The sequence below is a fragment of the Diorhabda sublineata genome, chromosome 1 (genome assembly GCF_026230105.1).
Source record: "Diorhabda sublineata isolate icDioSubl1.1 chromosome 1, icDioSubl1.1, whole genome shotgun sequence".
Taxonomy (NCBI): domain Eukaryota; kingdom Metazoa; phylum Arthropoda; class Insecta; order Coleoptera; family Chrysomelidae; genus Diorhabda; species Diorhabda sublineata.
Genome location: NC_079474.1, coordinates 37,867,782 through 37,879,611, shown reverse-complemented (window position 1 = coordinate 37,879,611; position 11,830 = coordinate 37,867,782).

Here is an 11,830-nt window from a genome sequence, read left to right as displayed (position 1 = left end):
TGCATTTGTTACATATAGAACTATTTATGTAACAAGTGTGTAAAGTAGACTTTTTTCGACGAATCTGAATATTGACATGAGCCACAGGCGAATGCAAAACACGAATTTAATACAAAAAATTTATCAAAATACCGAAGTTTAATGGCAATTTTCTTCAACCACTAGTGCTTAAAGTATGTTTCATTAAGCACTAGTGCGTAAATTGAAGTTTTACGCTCTTGTGTGTCAAAAGTACGTACTTTACGCACGGTAGTAGAAAATAGCTATTTATTCATAAGGGATGTGAGTGACATTTACTAGTTGAGAACAATTTTGCGCCCGAGATAGAGAGGGTTGCCAAAAAAGTGCTAGACTACTAAATAAAGTATTTAAGTTTTTGTTCTCCTCCCCGCAGAATTTGTTGAAAGTTAAACTGACAGTTTATTATCAAAAATTGGGATAAATTGGAGTTATTGATTTCTATAAAAGCTGAATGAATATGAAAAAATAAAAAAATATTGCTTTTCAGTAACTGTTGTGAAGAAGAGGTATGCAGCATCCTGTACCTAACATAGACTGCTTGTACAGTATCAGAAACAGTCCTTTCGGTGTAATTTCACGAAAATTAATTGAAGAAAAGTTCCCATCAAGTTTATGATATGAATATTCCGTGAGGAAGCTCACCCTCTCAATATAGAAAAACGTATATTTTCAAATTTCTTAAGCTACGAGCATTTTTTAAAAGAATCAATATAATTTTTTACTGTTGCAGTTCATTAATGAATATTTCAACGACTTCCAGCATCATAAACGTGACTTCTTTTGGATTTTTAAACCAAAAACCTTGTATTGATCTCATGTTATAAATGTTTTTGTTGGAAGTTTCCTCAGGTCAGTTTCGTCGGGATTGAACACTTGTCCATGTGTAAGGTTCAGTTCATTGATTTTGTATTTAGATTTGCAATAAAACTAGAAACTTTTGATTCATCAGCAGATAATTTCTGACCGTTCATATGTATGAAACGAATACCATGGCGCTTCTTAAATTTTATTATAAAAAAACTTGGCTTTTTCTTTTAAAATGTCTCCAAACATGTCTTTTACTCTATTGTTGGAACCATGCACTTCTTCAACTTGGATATTTTCGCTTGTTTGGGTCTTTTAGACCTACTTTTAACAGATTTTACTAAATATTCTATTTTTTTCTCTATTTCTCAAATTGTCGAAAACCGTAGCTCTTCCAAAGCTTTCAAATATGGCTGTAGGAGTTCCCATTTTTCCGGAAGAGTTAAAGTTTATGTTTGCGTTTGCTCGACCTTATAAAAACTAAAAAAAAAAGCTACTGAGCTGAAGTACTTCTCAAACTAAATAAACGCAAATATTCGCTATTGGAAATACATAACAAAATAACAGCCGTTGATATCTCGCCTATTTTCGTTACATTTGTCAACTGTACTTGTAATTGTAATTTCATATTTTTAATTTCTTCTCAATGAAATAGTGACAAAAGGCTTGTCTTTTGTATGAGTAATTGCATGCTGCAACATTATGTTTCTGTAATTTATGGAATAAGCAGTTTTCCTTTATCTGGAATTTTAGTAGCTTCCTCATTCAAAGTAGTGGCTGCTTTGACGAAAATAGTCGCAGTTTTAATAAAAATAGAGCCTTTAATGCCACTTTAACGTAGAAATAATCGCTATAGTAGTCTGAGATCAATTTTAGTAGCAATTAGGTCGTTGCTGGATACCCTTCAGTTTTATATAAAGGTTTTCTATCCATATGAAATAATTTTGTATCCTTACCAATTTTATAAAAATGTGAATGTAAGTTTGTTTGTTACGCTTTCTCGCGAAAACTATTTAACCAATCATCATAACACTTTATACACATATTCTTGGAGGTATTAGAAATAACATAGAATACTTTTTATGAACAAAATTATGTTTTAAGAGATGTACAACAATTTTTTGTCAAAAATCTCAAAATCTAGCTTCCTCAACGCCATCTATCATTCCATTAATGGACTTCGAACACAGAGTACTGTAATACCGTTCCACTGTATTACCAACTGTCACATCAATATCCAATGCAATTGAATATAGTTTCAGCTGTTTGGAATTTTTATATATTTATTGTTATTTTGTCTGACATTATATATGCAGTATAGAACTATTTGAATTTTTAAGGTTAGGTGTCTTTTCAGTGGTTACATGCTATTCATTATTTTAGATCCTACTCTTTGGTTTTAATTCTTACTCAGTTCTTCTTTAAAAATGCATCGGAAGCAAAAGCCCCGTGCAGCAAAAGTTGCGCAAAATAAAGAATTTTCGGTTCACGCAGAGATGAGGAGACAACAGCAAGCAGAGCGACAAAGTGATTTGAGAGCAGCTGAAACTCTTCTTCAGGTACGAGTTCGTTTAGAAAGACAAGCTACGTTGCAGGCAGCTAGAAGAGCGATAGAAATGCCAGAATAATCGCAGGCGAGAAGAATTCATAATGCAGACTATGCGCCGTCGAAATTTCATGCGTAAGGATTGGTCGGTATTTAATTGTTTTAACATGATCCTTCAATTTAATATCATAATCATCCTTTGATTGTTATTGGCTCAATGAATAAAAAATGTCACTATTGCGATGCTTCAAATGGAAAGATGAAACTGTTGGAATGTGCTGTTCCACTTCCATTACTTAGTGAACCAGAAGAGCCTTTAAAAACTTTATTGTCAAGTTTTAAAGGTGAGTCAAAGTAATTTTTAAGCAAATTAAGAAATTATAACCCTTGCTTTCAATCGTATTGATTCATTTTTATTGTAATGATCTCTGATACTTATTTAATGGCTTCAATGCGAGCGAAGTCGTGGGTAGAAGCTAGTGTTTTCATAAATTAGGAGAGGTTATAGAATATAATAAAAAACTTTTTGAAAAATATTCTTTAATAGAGATATGAATCCCATAAACCATATTATAAATAAATGTACAAGTTTATCACAAAATATTTCAGTACAATAATTAAAATTATTGAGTCGTTTTAATTTTTTTGTGGTTCTAACGTTTTCTATATTAAAGTCAAAATAATTACGATTTCGTACTAAATGGAGATATCCGGAAATTAAAAATTAGTTAAAGAGAAAATTAAAAACTATTATGGATTGGTAGTTCATTCCGCCCAGTCCTCGTATAAGTGAAATGAAAAATTAATATTTCTAGTTTTACGTGTTTTCAGTTTATTTATATTTATATTAGTCACTGTCAGGGTTACAAACGAATCAATTTTAATAAATATTTAATTCAATTCATGAAATTTAATGTATTAAACAGATGATTGTTATACAGATCTGTAGAATATCAAATTTATTTTATATTCATCTATAATAAATCCAAAAGATTCAAACTTGAAATAACCTAACCTCAAAAATTGACATTAAATCGATTTAGATTTATTAATGATGAACCTTCAATTCTATTTCAAAAGATATTCTGATGCACAAAACAAGTTTCAGTACTTTTCGATTCTAAAAAAATGTAATAAGGAGATACATTTGCCTTGTGAATCAAATTTAGACAAAATTTCGTTTGTAGCCCTGACATGTAAAAATATCGATGGGACTTTATAACTGATATGGTTTATTTTAAAAATAGTCCAAGTATCTACTGTAGAAAAAATTCTAAAAATGGGTGATTCTTACAAGCTAAAATATTCAAGAAGGTTATAAAGGATGCATGTTCTGACTAACACATACAGAAATCATTTGAATGAATAAAGAATATGAATCCAATTTATTCCGGTTATTCTGCAGGTAACTAACACAAATTCTTCAGAACAAGTTTAAAGTTATAACAGATTTGAATTCATATTCGAACTGCTAAAATTTTTATGCATAAACATATGATAGTTGTCCAAAAACTTAACTTTTGTAAACAGATGGATTATTTAAGTAGAAAAAATTCCATAATCAAGATATACAATTGCTAAAATTATATTGTTCGGTTATGATTTCTTATAGAATTTTAATCATAACTGTTACTTAAAAAACTCGTTGGATTTCTCTAATAGATCTTAAAATATCATTGTTTCCTTATTGATCTGTCATAAATAGGCCGTATTTTTTTAAAAATTGTGTTAAAATTGCAATTTCTTCAGTTTTTCAATATATGACAACGCGCTATAACCACCGTCATCTGACCAACAATTATTACTTTCTATTCAGAGCATGCACCGTCTATACCGTAGTATAGAAGATATAATAACATAGGAATGCAAAATGTACAGTGAGTAGAGAATAAAACCAGATATTTTGTTGTAACTATAAGTAATTAAAATTTCAAATGAAAATTATAAAGGATGAACGAAATGTTTATATTAACTAGTGACATTTGACAAAATCAAAAAAAAATATTTTGTTTTCCCCAAGCTGCAACCAAAATGATTATTTATAAGAAAAATTTGAAGTATACAAAGTCATCCAGAATTATTTAATTTACAGAGCTGATAGTATACCCACAAATAAAGATGCTTCTTCATGTACCCATTTTTAAAACCTAATACTAATACTTATTTTTTGAAAAGACAGTACAGGAAATGTAGAGGAGACCAGGTAATCGTAAGAGAGTGAAGTTAATGGTGTTATAGGTATCATTTCAGCAACAAAAATGGCGGAAAGGTTTGGTTTAGGTGGTGACTTATAAAATAAAAGAAAAGTTCTTACCAGATGGTAAAAATAACCCTACAAAGTCAAATTTTTTTAATGCAAAACAGCGTTGCAGTGAAAATTGGTAACATGAAAAATTGTGTCAACAAAAACAACTTACAATCTGTCAATTTGAAGAAAACTTTTATCATCGGGTTAAAATCAGTATTACAGTTTGAGGCAGTCAGCCATTATCAAATCATTCAGTTTATTGGGGAGAGTACGATTTCCGTGGCACTGCGATTTAACGGGATTAGGGATTTGGCTTAATTATGTCAAAATAAATCGAAAATGAAGAATGAAATTTTTTAAAATCTCGCTTCGTTTTCGAAATATCGATACTTAAAGTTATAATCAAACGTTAATCAAAATGCGCTTTATTGTACAGATGGTGTTCAATACTTCATTTCAAATGAATATTTTATCACTTCAAATTCAATATGAATCTTGTAATTCAATAAACAAAAGATTTTTTATTTAATTTTTATATTATTTACTCTGACACTCCAAAATTATATTGAAAAAACATATTTTTATAGCAAAATGAGCCATTTTGGATAACTTTCATCACTCTGTGATGAATATAACTTTACATACGATAAATACATGAATAATTTGATGTTTTTCATAAAGAATTGTCGGTTCTTTCTCATTATTTATAAAATAAAAAAAATATTTAATGATAGTTTGAAGGTTTAATTAGTAATTTAATGTAAAAATATCCTCTTTCTAGCAAAAAATACGTTATGATTGATTTCAAAAGTTATTTATTTAGGTTAGGTTAGGTTAGGTAGAATTTATAGTATGTAATAATTATTTCTATAATAAATAAATAAAAAAAATTGTGTTTAAATATCTTTGAAATATACATATGGCGTAGGTGTAGCTGGGCCGTATATAAATAGACTAGTCTTTTACAAACGGACAAGACAGTTCATTAAAAGACAAGCTTTTTACACATATAGACTAATATCCTCAGTCCTTTTCTATACGGACTAGTCCTTTTATATATGGTATATTTGTCATAAACGGTCTGTAACGTATACAAATATTCAATAAAAATAAATTTTTCCAACTTCAAGTATCGATATCTCGAAAACGAAGAGAGATATCGAAAAATTTTATTCTTCATTTTCGACTTATTTTGGGTCGATTTACAAAATGGCATAGTCAATTCGAGGCACAACGGAAATCGTACTCGAGCCAGTTTATTGAATAATTTTTCTCTCACACACAGTTAGCAGCTCCAAAATTTATGCCCACTATTAAATATCTCTTTTTGGGAATCGGGAGTAAAGTGAAACATTAATGCCGATTGTTCGATAGTAACTTGTTGAATTAACTGCATGACAGCAGTCGATTACACGTCAACCAGATTACAACCTTTCAACATTACGAATAATACAAACTGTTCTATTACCATTAATATGAATAAATGAAAAGAAGAAGAAAATATATTTAGCTATGTAACTAAACGCAGCACTCTTAACCTATTCTGTTCGCCTCAATTCTAAATAGTTTCGCAAGTATGTTTGAATCTGGACGATTTCAAAAAATTAATATTTAACAAGGCACTAAGTCTCGTTTTGTCACTCGTCTGGTTAGTTGCCGAGGCGTTTAACTAATCTCCATTCTCCTGACAAAAAGTATGACTTTAGTGCCTTGATAAATAAGTAACGGTTACCAAATATGTAATATGTTAACATACAAATGCAGGTTTTTGTATAGAGGGTGACAAATGGGAAGTTGCCTAAAGTATAAGTATTTCTTTCCACCCTATACTCTATCGTATAAGGCTGGGCCCACGTAGGTATATTCTAGAATATTGTCAGTTTCTATTGAGATGCCGTAAAGAGTAGCACATGTATTTTAAGATGAGTTTAGAAGTAAGAGAGTAGTCAGTAAAAATACTTTTTGAAGATGAGAATAAAAAAATTTATTTGTCTTTATGGTATTACAAAGTTTATGGTGAACGAGTCATCGGTATAGGATGTCCTAAGTTTGCACACGTACGTATATAATGGCCCTCGTATTCACCAGATGTAAGCCCGTGTGATATCTTCTTATAGGGCTTGCTGAAAGATTACTGTTATGCAGAAAACACAAGACCAAAGATGATTTGGGAGGAGCTATTAGAAAAGGAATTTCTATTATTATTTCATTTTGAACAACTTTTTCATATCTTTCAAAAACGACTTGATTATTGGGCAAGTTCAGATGGGGATCACTTCGAAAATATTTACTATTAATAGTTATTCCCTGGTCAGGTTTCATTTTTTTTTAATTTAATTGTGTCTGTTGAAAATGTTCAATTAGAATGAAACATATTTCAAATAAAAATGTTTTTATTTTTTTTTCCTGCACCCATCTCAACATTATAAGTGGTTACTTTAGGCATAGCCAGTTGAATATGGTCAAAAATTTTGGATTTCTGTTGACAAATAAACAAATTATATAATAAATCTGTTCCCCCACTTCAGAAAAGATTATCACAAACCTTATGAAGAGCGTTTAGGTGACTGGGTGATAAAAAAATTGATGGAACGTTACCTCAACAAAGGTAGTGTTACCCTGACAATTTTTTTACTTTACTTTTACTAGTGGGATATTTGAAATCTAAAAACACTGTAAATAGAGTTCGAAGTACCCATTTCTATAAAAACAGCCGAAGAAGAATTATACAAGATGTCTCTCCTAAAAACTGCTGACTCAACTGCTCAGCACTATGCTTCAAGATATAATAAGTTGTTGGCCAGTTCATACATTTTATAATCATTAGATTTGGCGGCTATAGGTATTGTATAAAATTATCAACAGCAAAATTAAATGAACACAGTACATGAATAACAGAAAACCAGCCATTCCTATAGAAATTCCAGAACAGCTACCAGAAAGAGAGCAAAAACATACAGGCAAAATCTTCTGTAAAGTGCCACATGTGTAAAAAACTGTCTGTAATAAATCCACTGGAATATTATTTATGTAATATTTGCCATTCTAATAATTAGTTTGTAAAATATTTGTATTTATTACATTTGCATTTTTTATTTTAATTGTGATGATTATACTGAGGTTTGATGAAAAAAATTCATAATTTGATAGGTGTTTGTTTCAGTAATTTTATTTAAATAAAAATGATTTCAAGTAACTTATATTTTATATTTATACTTAATGCTAAAAGCATTGTGAAAAATATACTGGAACAAAATTGTCTTAGCTAGATACTTTATCCCATTTGTCACCCGTTAGGTTGATACACAAAATGATTGTAAATGTCACTAAATTTCATTTCTCATTGTATCAATTAGAAATAATTTGCTATTCAGCCTTAAAACAGTTAAGAGTAAATTTGAAATGTCTTTTATAATAATTATTATAATTTTTTTAATTATTATATTGATATAAATTACACAGACATTTAAGGCAAAATGTTGAAAATCTTATATATTTATATAGAAAATGCTGTAGTGGATTTTCGATAGTTAATATTTTCATATGTTTAAGTTATGTATGATTCAAAAAACACATTTTTTTTTGAAAATTTCGTTTGATTTTCACAATTTGTCAAACTAGAATCACAAACCACCTATTTTATACTTGAAGCAAGGTTTCAGCATAAATAGAAATCAAATAAGTAAAAATGACATGAAAGTAAAACAAATTATTTTGGTATTGTTGATTCTGGTTTATACATTCATGAACATTGTGCTGTGTTGGCATTATAATTTGTGTTGTATGTTTAACAAAAAATTTTTTTAAAAGATATGAAACATTTTAAAAGATGGCTGCTGGATTTAATAAATATTAAGAAGTATTCTGGTCAAGAAATATTCAAAGCTTACACCCTTAAGAATATGATTTTAAGATTTTAAAAAGTAGCATTATTTCCGGAGATACAAAAGATTCTCAAACTTTAAAGGCTCGAAACTAAGATGAACCAGCACAAACGTCATCGAAAGTTGGAAAACAATAAAAAAGCTCATGTTTTGTTTTTTGAGTTGCTTCCAAGGAATAAAACGACCCATTCTGATGTTTACAATCAACAATTAATGAAACTGGATGAAGCAATCAAAGAAAAACGGCCGGAATTGTCTAATCGGAGAGGTTTAATATTCCACCATAATAATGCAAGAGCTCACACATCTTTGGCAACTCGTAGGAAACCATTGGAGCTTGGCTGGAAAGTGATGCCACATCCCCCATACAGCCCTGATCTGACACCATCTGATTAAAATTTATTTCGAAGTTAGCAAAATTCTTTGAATGGTCAACTTTCACAAATAACGATGACCTACAGTCGTACCTGGTTTAGTTTTTTGTTGATAAGGACCACAAAATTTTATAAGCGTGAAATCATGAAGCTGAAAAAGGTGGCAAAAGATCATTGAGCAATATGGAAAATATATAATTGATTAAAAACTATTCTTTGTTAAAAGAAAGTGTTTTATTTTATACTAAAAAACCGAAATACATATATCAAACGACTAGAGATAAAAAATAGTTTTTAATTCTATATAATGAGTCCCCATTATGATTTTAAAGAGATTTAATGAGAATTTTACTTTTTTCTAATGGAATTGTTTGTAATAATCAATTAATATTACCATAAGTTTTTGCAAAAATGGGAATCACTGTTGAAGGATTATATTGGGTGATTTTTAATGATTTCGAAAAATATCTCACTTAAAAACAATGCATAGAAGCGCTTTGTGCAACATTTGGTAATGGAGAACCATCAGAGAAGACTGTTCACAATTGTTTTGCAGAATTTGGTCATGGTTTTGCGTCGGTGAGTGATGAATGTCAAGAAGGTCGGCAATCGGTGTACGCAATATGATTGGAAAATGGAAAATATATGATTGATTAAAAATGATTCTCTGTTCAAAAAAAGTGTTTTATTTTATACTACAAAATTACTTTGTCGCCAACCCATACATCTCGAAAAATGCAATTTTGAAACACATTTTAAGACAAACAGGAAAAATTATTCCTTTTTTTGAGGAAGTGGTGAGAACTACCTTAAATTACAATTAAATTTCGCGCCATTAATAGAATTCATAATACCGAATTTTTATCGAAAATCCACTTACTGAATATATAGCAGTCTTAGTTTGAAGCTATAACAAGGCAAGAGTAAGAAATGTTTGAAATATTCAAAATGAAAAGTCTCTACCATCATCAGATATCTTTTCAAATCTTTTTAGTTACTAGCAAAAAATTTTTGGGATTATTATATGAATAGTTAAAAACATGAGATATTTTACAATATCACAAACATCCATAATAGCAAAGGCGTTTCAAAAGGATTCTGTAATATTGGAAATCCTGTGATTAAGTACAAATTGGTTGGACTTAAACTGCCAAATACACAAATTCCTAATAACTGCAAGCATCAAATGAGAGCAGCAATTCCGTTATCAGCACCAATCAAAAGAATATAATAACGTGGTTAGACAGAAGAGGGATAATTGTTATACATTTTTTAATTTAAATTTAACAAAAACTAGATAAGCCGACGGATGTTTATACAAGAGTGTTACACCTATTCGATGCCAACACTATATTGATCATATATTAAAAATTTTGCTCAACTGCATTTCCGTCAACTTAACCCGAACAGTGATTTTGTGATTTTTAAATCAATATTAGGTACAAAAACATTTGAATTTAAGAAAAAATGCTGTTTGGTTTCCAATTGGGAATTGATTTAACGTCTTCGGGGTAAGAAGAAAACGACCTTTTAGGTAATCGAATCAGTATATATATATATATATATATATATATATATATATCATTTTGAAAACGATTTTATAAATTTATATTAAGAATGGACTTTGACAACTTCAATGGTTTGAAATTACAACTTGAGATAATTAAAAATTTAATTTCCTCCTAAAAATTGACGTTCAGGTAAAAAATCAACCTCCAACCGTTAGACCGTTACGTTTTATATAACCATGTAAAAAAATTTTATATAAAATTGTACCAAGCCATCTACAAGTTAGTTATAGAAACTTTTTTCATATAGTAGTTTAATTACTACTATATATTTTTGCGGATTTCTCATTTAATCCATGTATAGTAATCAAAATTTATAGATTTATTAGGAGCATCCGAACGAATCCTGGAGGAACTATTTGCAATAGGCTCACACAGCACTTCGCCTATGTCGATGATGTTGCCATTATGACACGAATTACTTCGGCTCTTTCTGAAGCGGTTGAGGAGTTCGAGCGAGCAGCTGAAGCAAGAGGACTCAAAATCAATGAACATAAACCCATGTACATGAGAACCTCAAGGAGGACCCCGACCTCCTAAAGCTCTCAATTTACAAGAAAATAATCCGTTCCGTAGTCACATACGGATACGAGTCTTGGACTATGACGACGACAAGTGAGCGGATTTTGAACTGCTGGGATTGTAAGATCATACGAAAGATTTTTGGTCTTGTTTGCGAGAGCGGTGCATGGAGGATCTGGAGGAATGCTTAGCTGAGATAGATGTAAGACGAGTCAGATTTGGTGGTGTTCATCCGGGGCGCGCGTCTGAGGTGGCTGAATACGTTGAGAGGATTGGAGGACGTTGGAGGCAGCCGATTATCGAGAAGGCCCTGGTTCTCAAAGGACTGTAGCACCAGTTAGGTAGAAGAATAGATTGATTGGAAGTTGAATCAATATTTGTAGTAAAATTTTATCAAAAGAGAAAAATTGAGTTGTATTTGATAGCTAAAACCTAAATTGTGTATTCCTTTTTGGAGTACACTTGATAAGTGATACAATTCGATGGTGTGAGGGTTATCACACATTAAAAAATGTTTTGACATGAAAAATCTTTTGTTAAAAATTGAATTTCAATATTTAAGCAAGAAACAAGGATAATTTGAAGTAAACGATTTGTAAAACCTTCTTGTTGTTCAATAAGTCGTTAACAATATGCTTTATTTCTCCATAATGCACAAAAAATTTGGTTCGTACTATGATTTACTTGATTCCAATGTACTAATTATCAAGGCTTTTTCCAGTAGATACTATTATAGGCCCTATATCTTTCCATTTGATGAAACAATATTCAACTAAATAGTGTTTTTTCCACTTGATTTCAGTTTCCCTGCTGAAATGTTTTGCGTCACTAGGAATAATTGAGATTTTTTTCAAATAATTAGA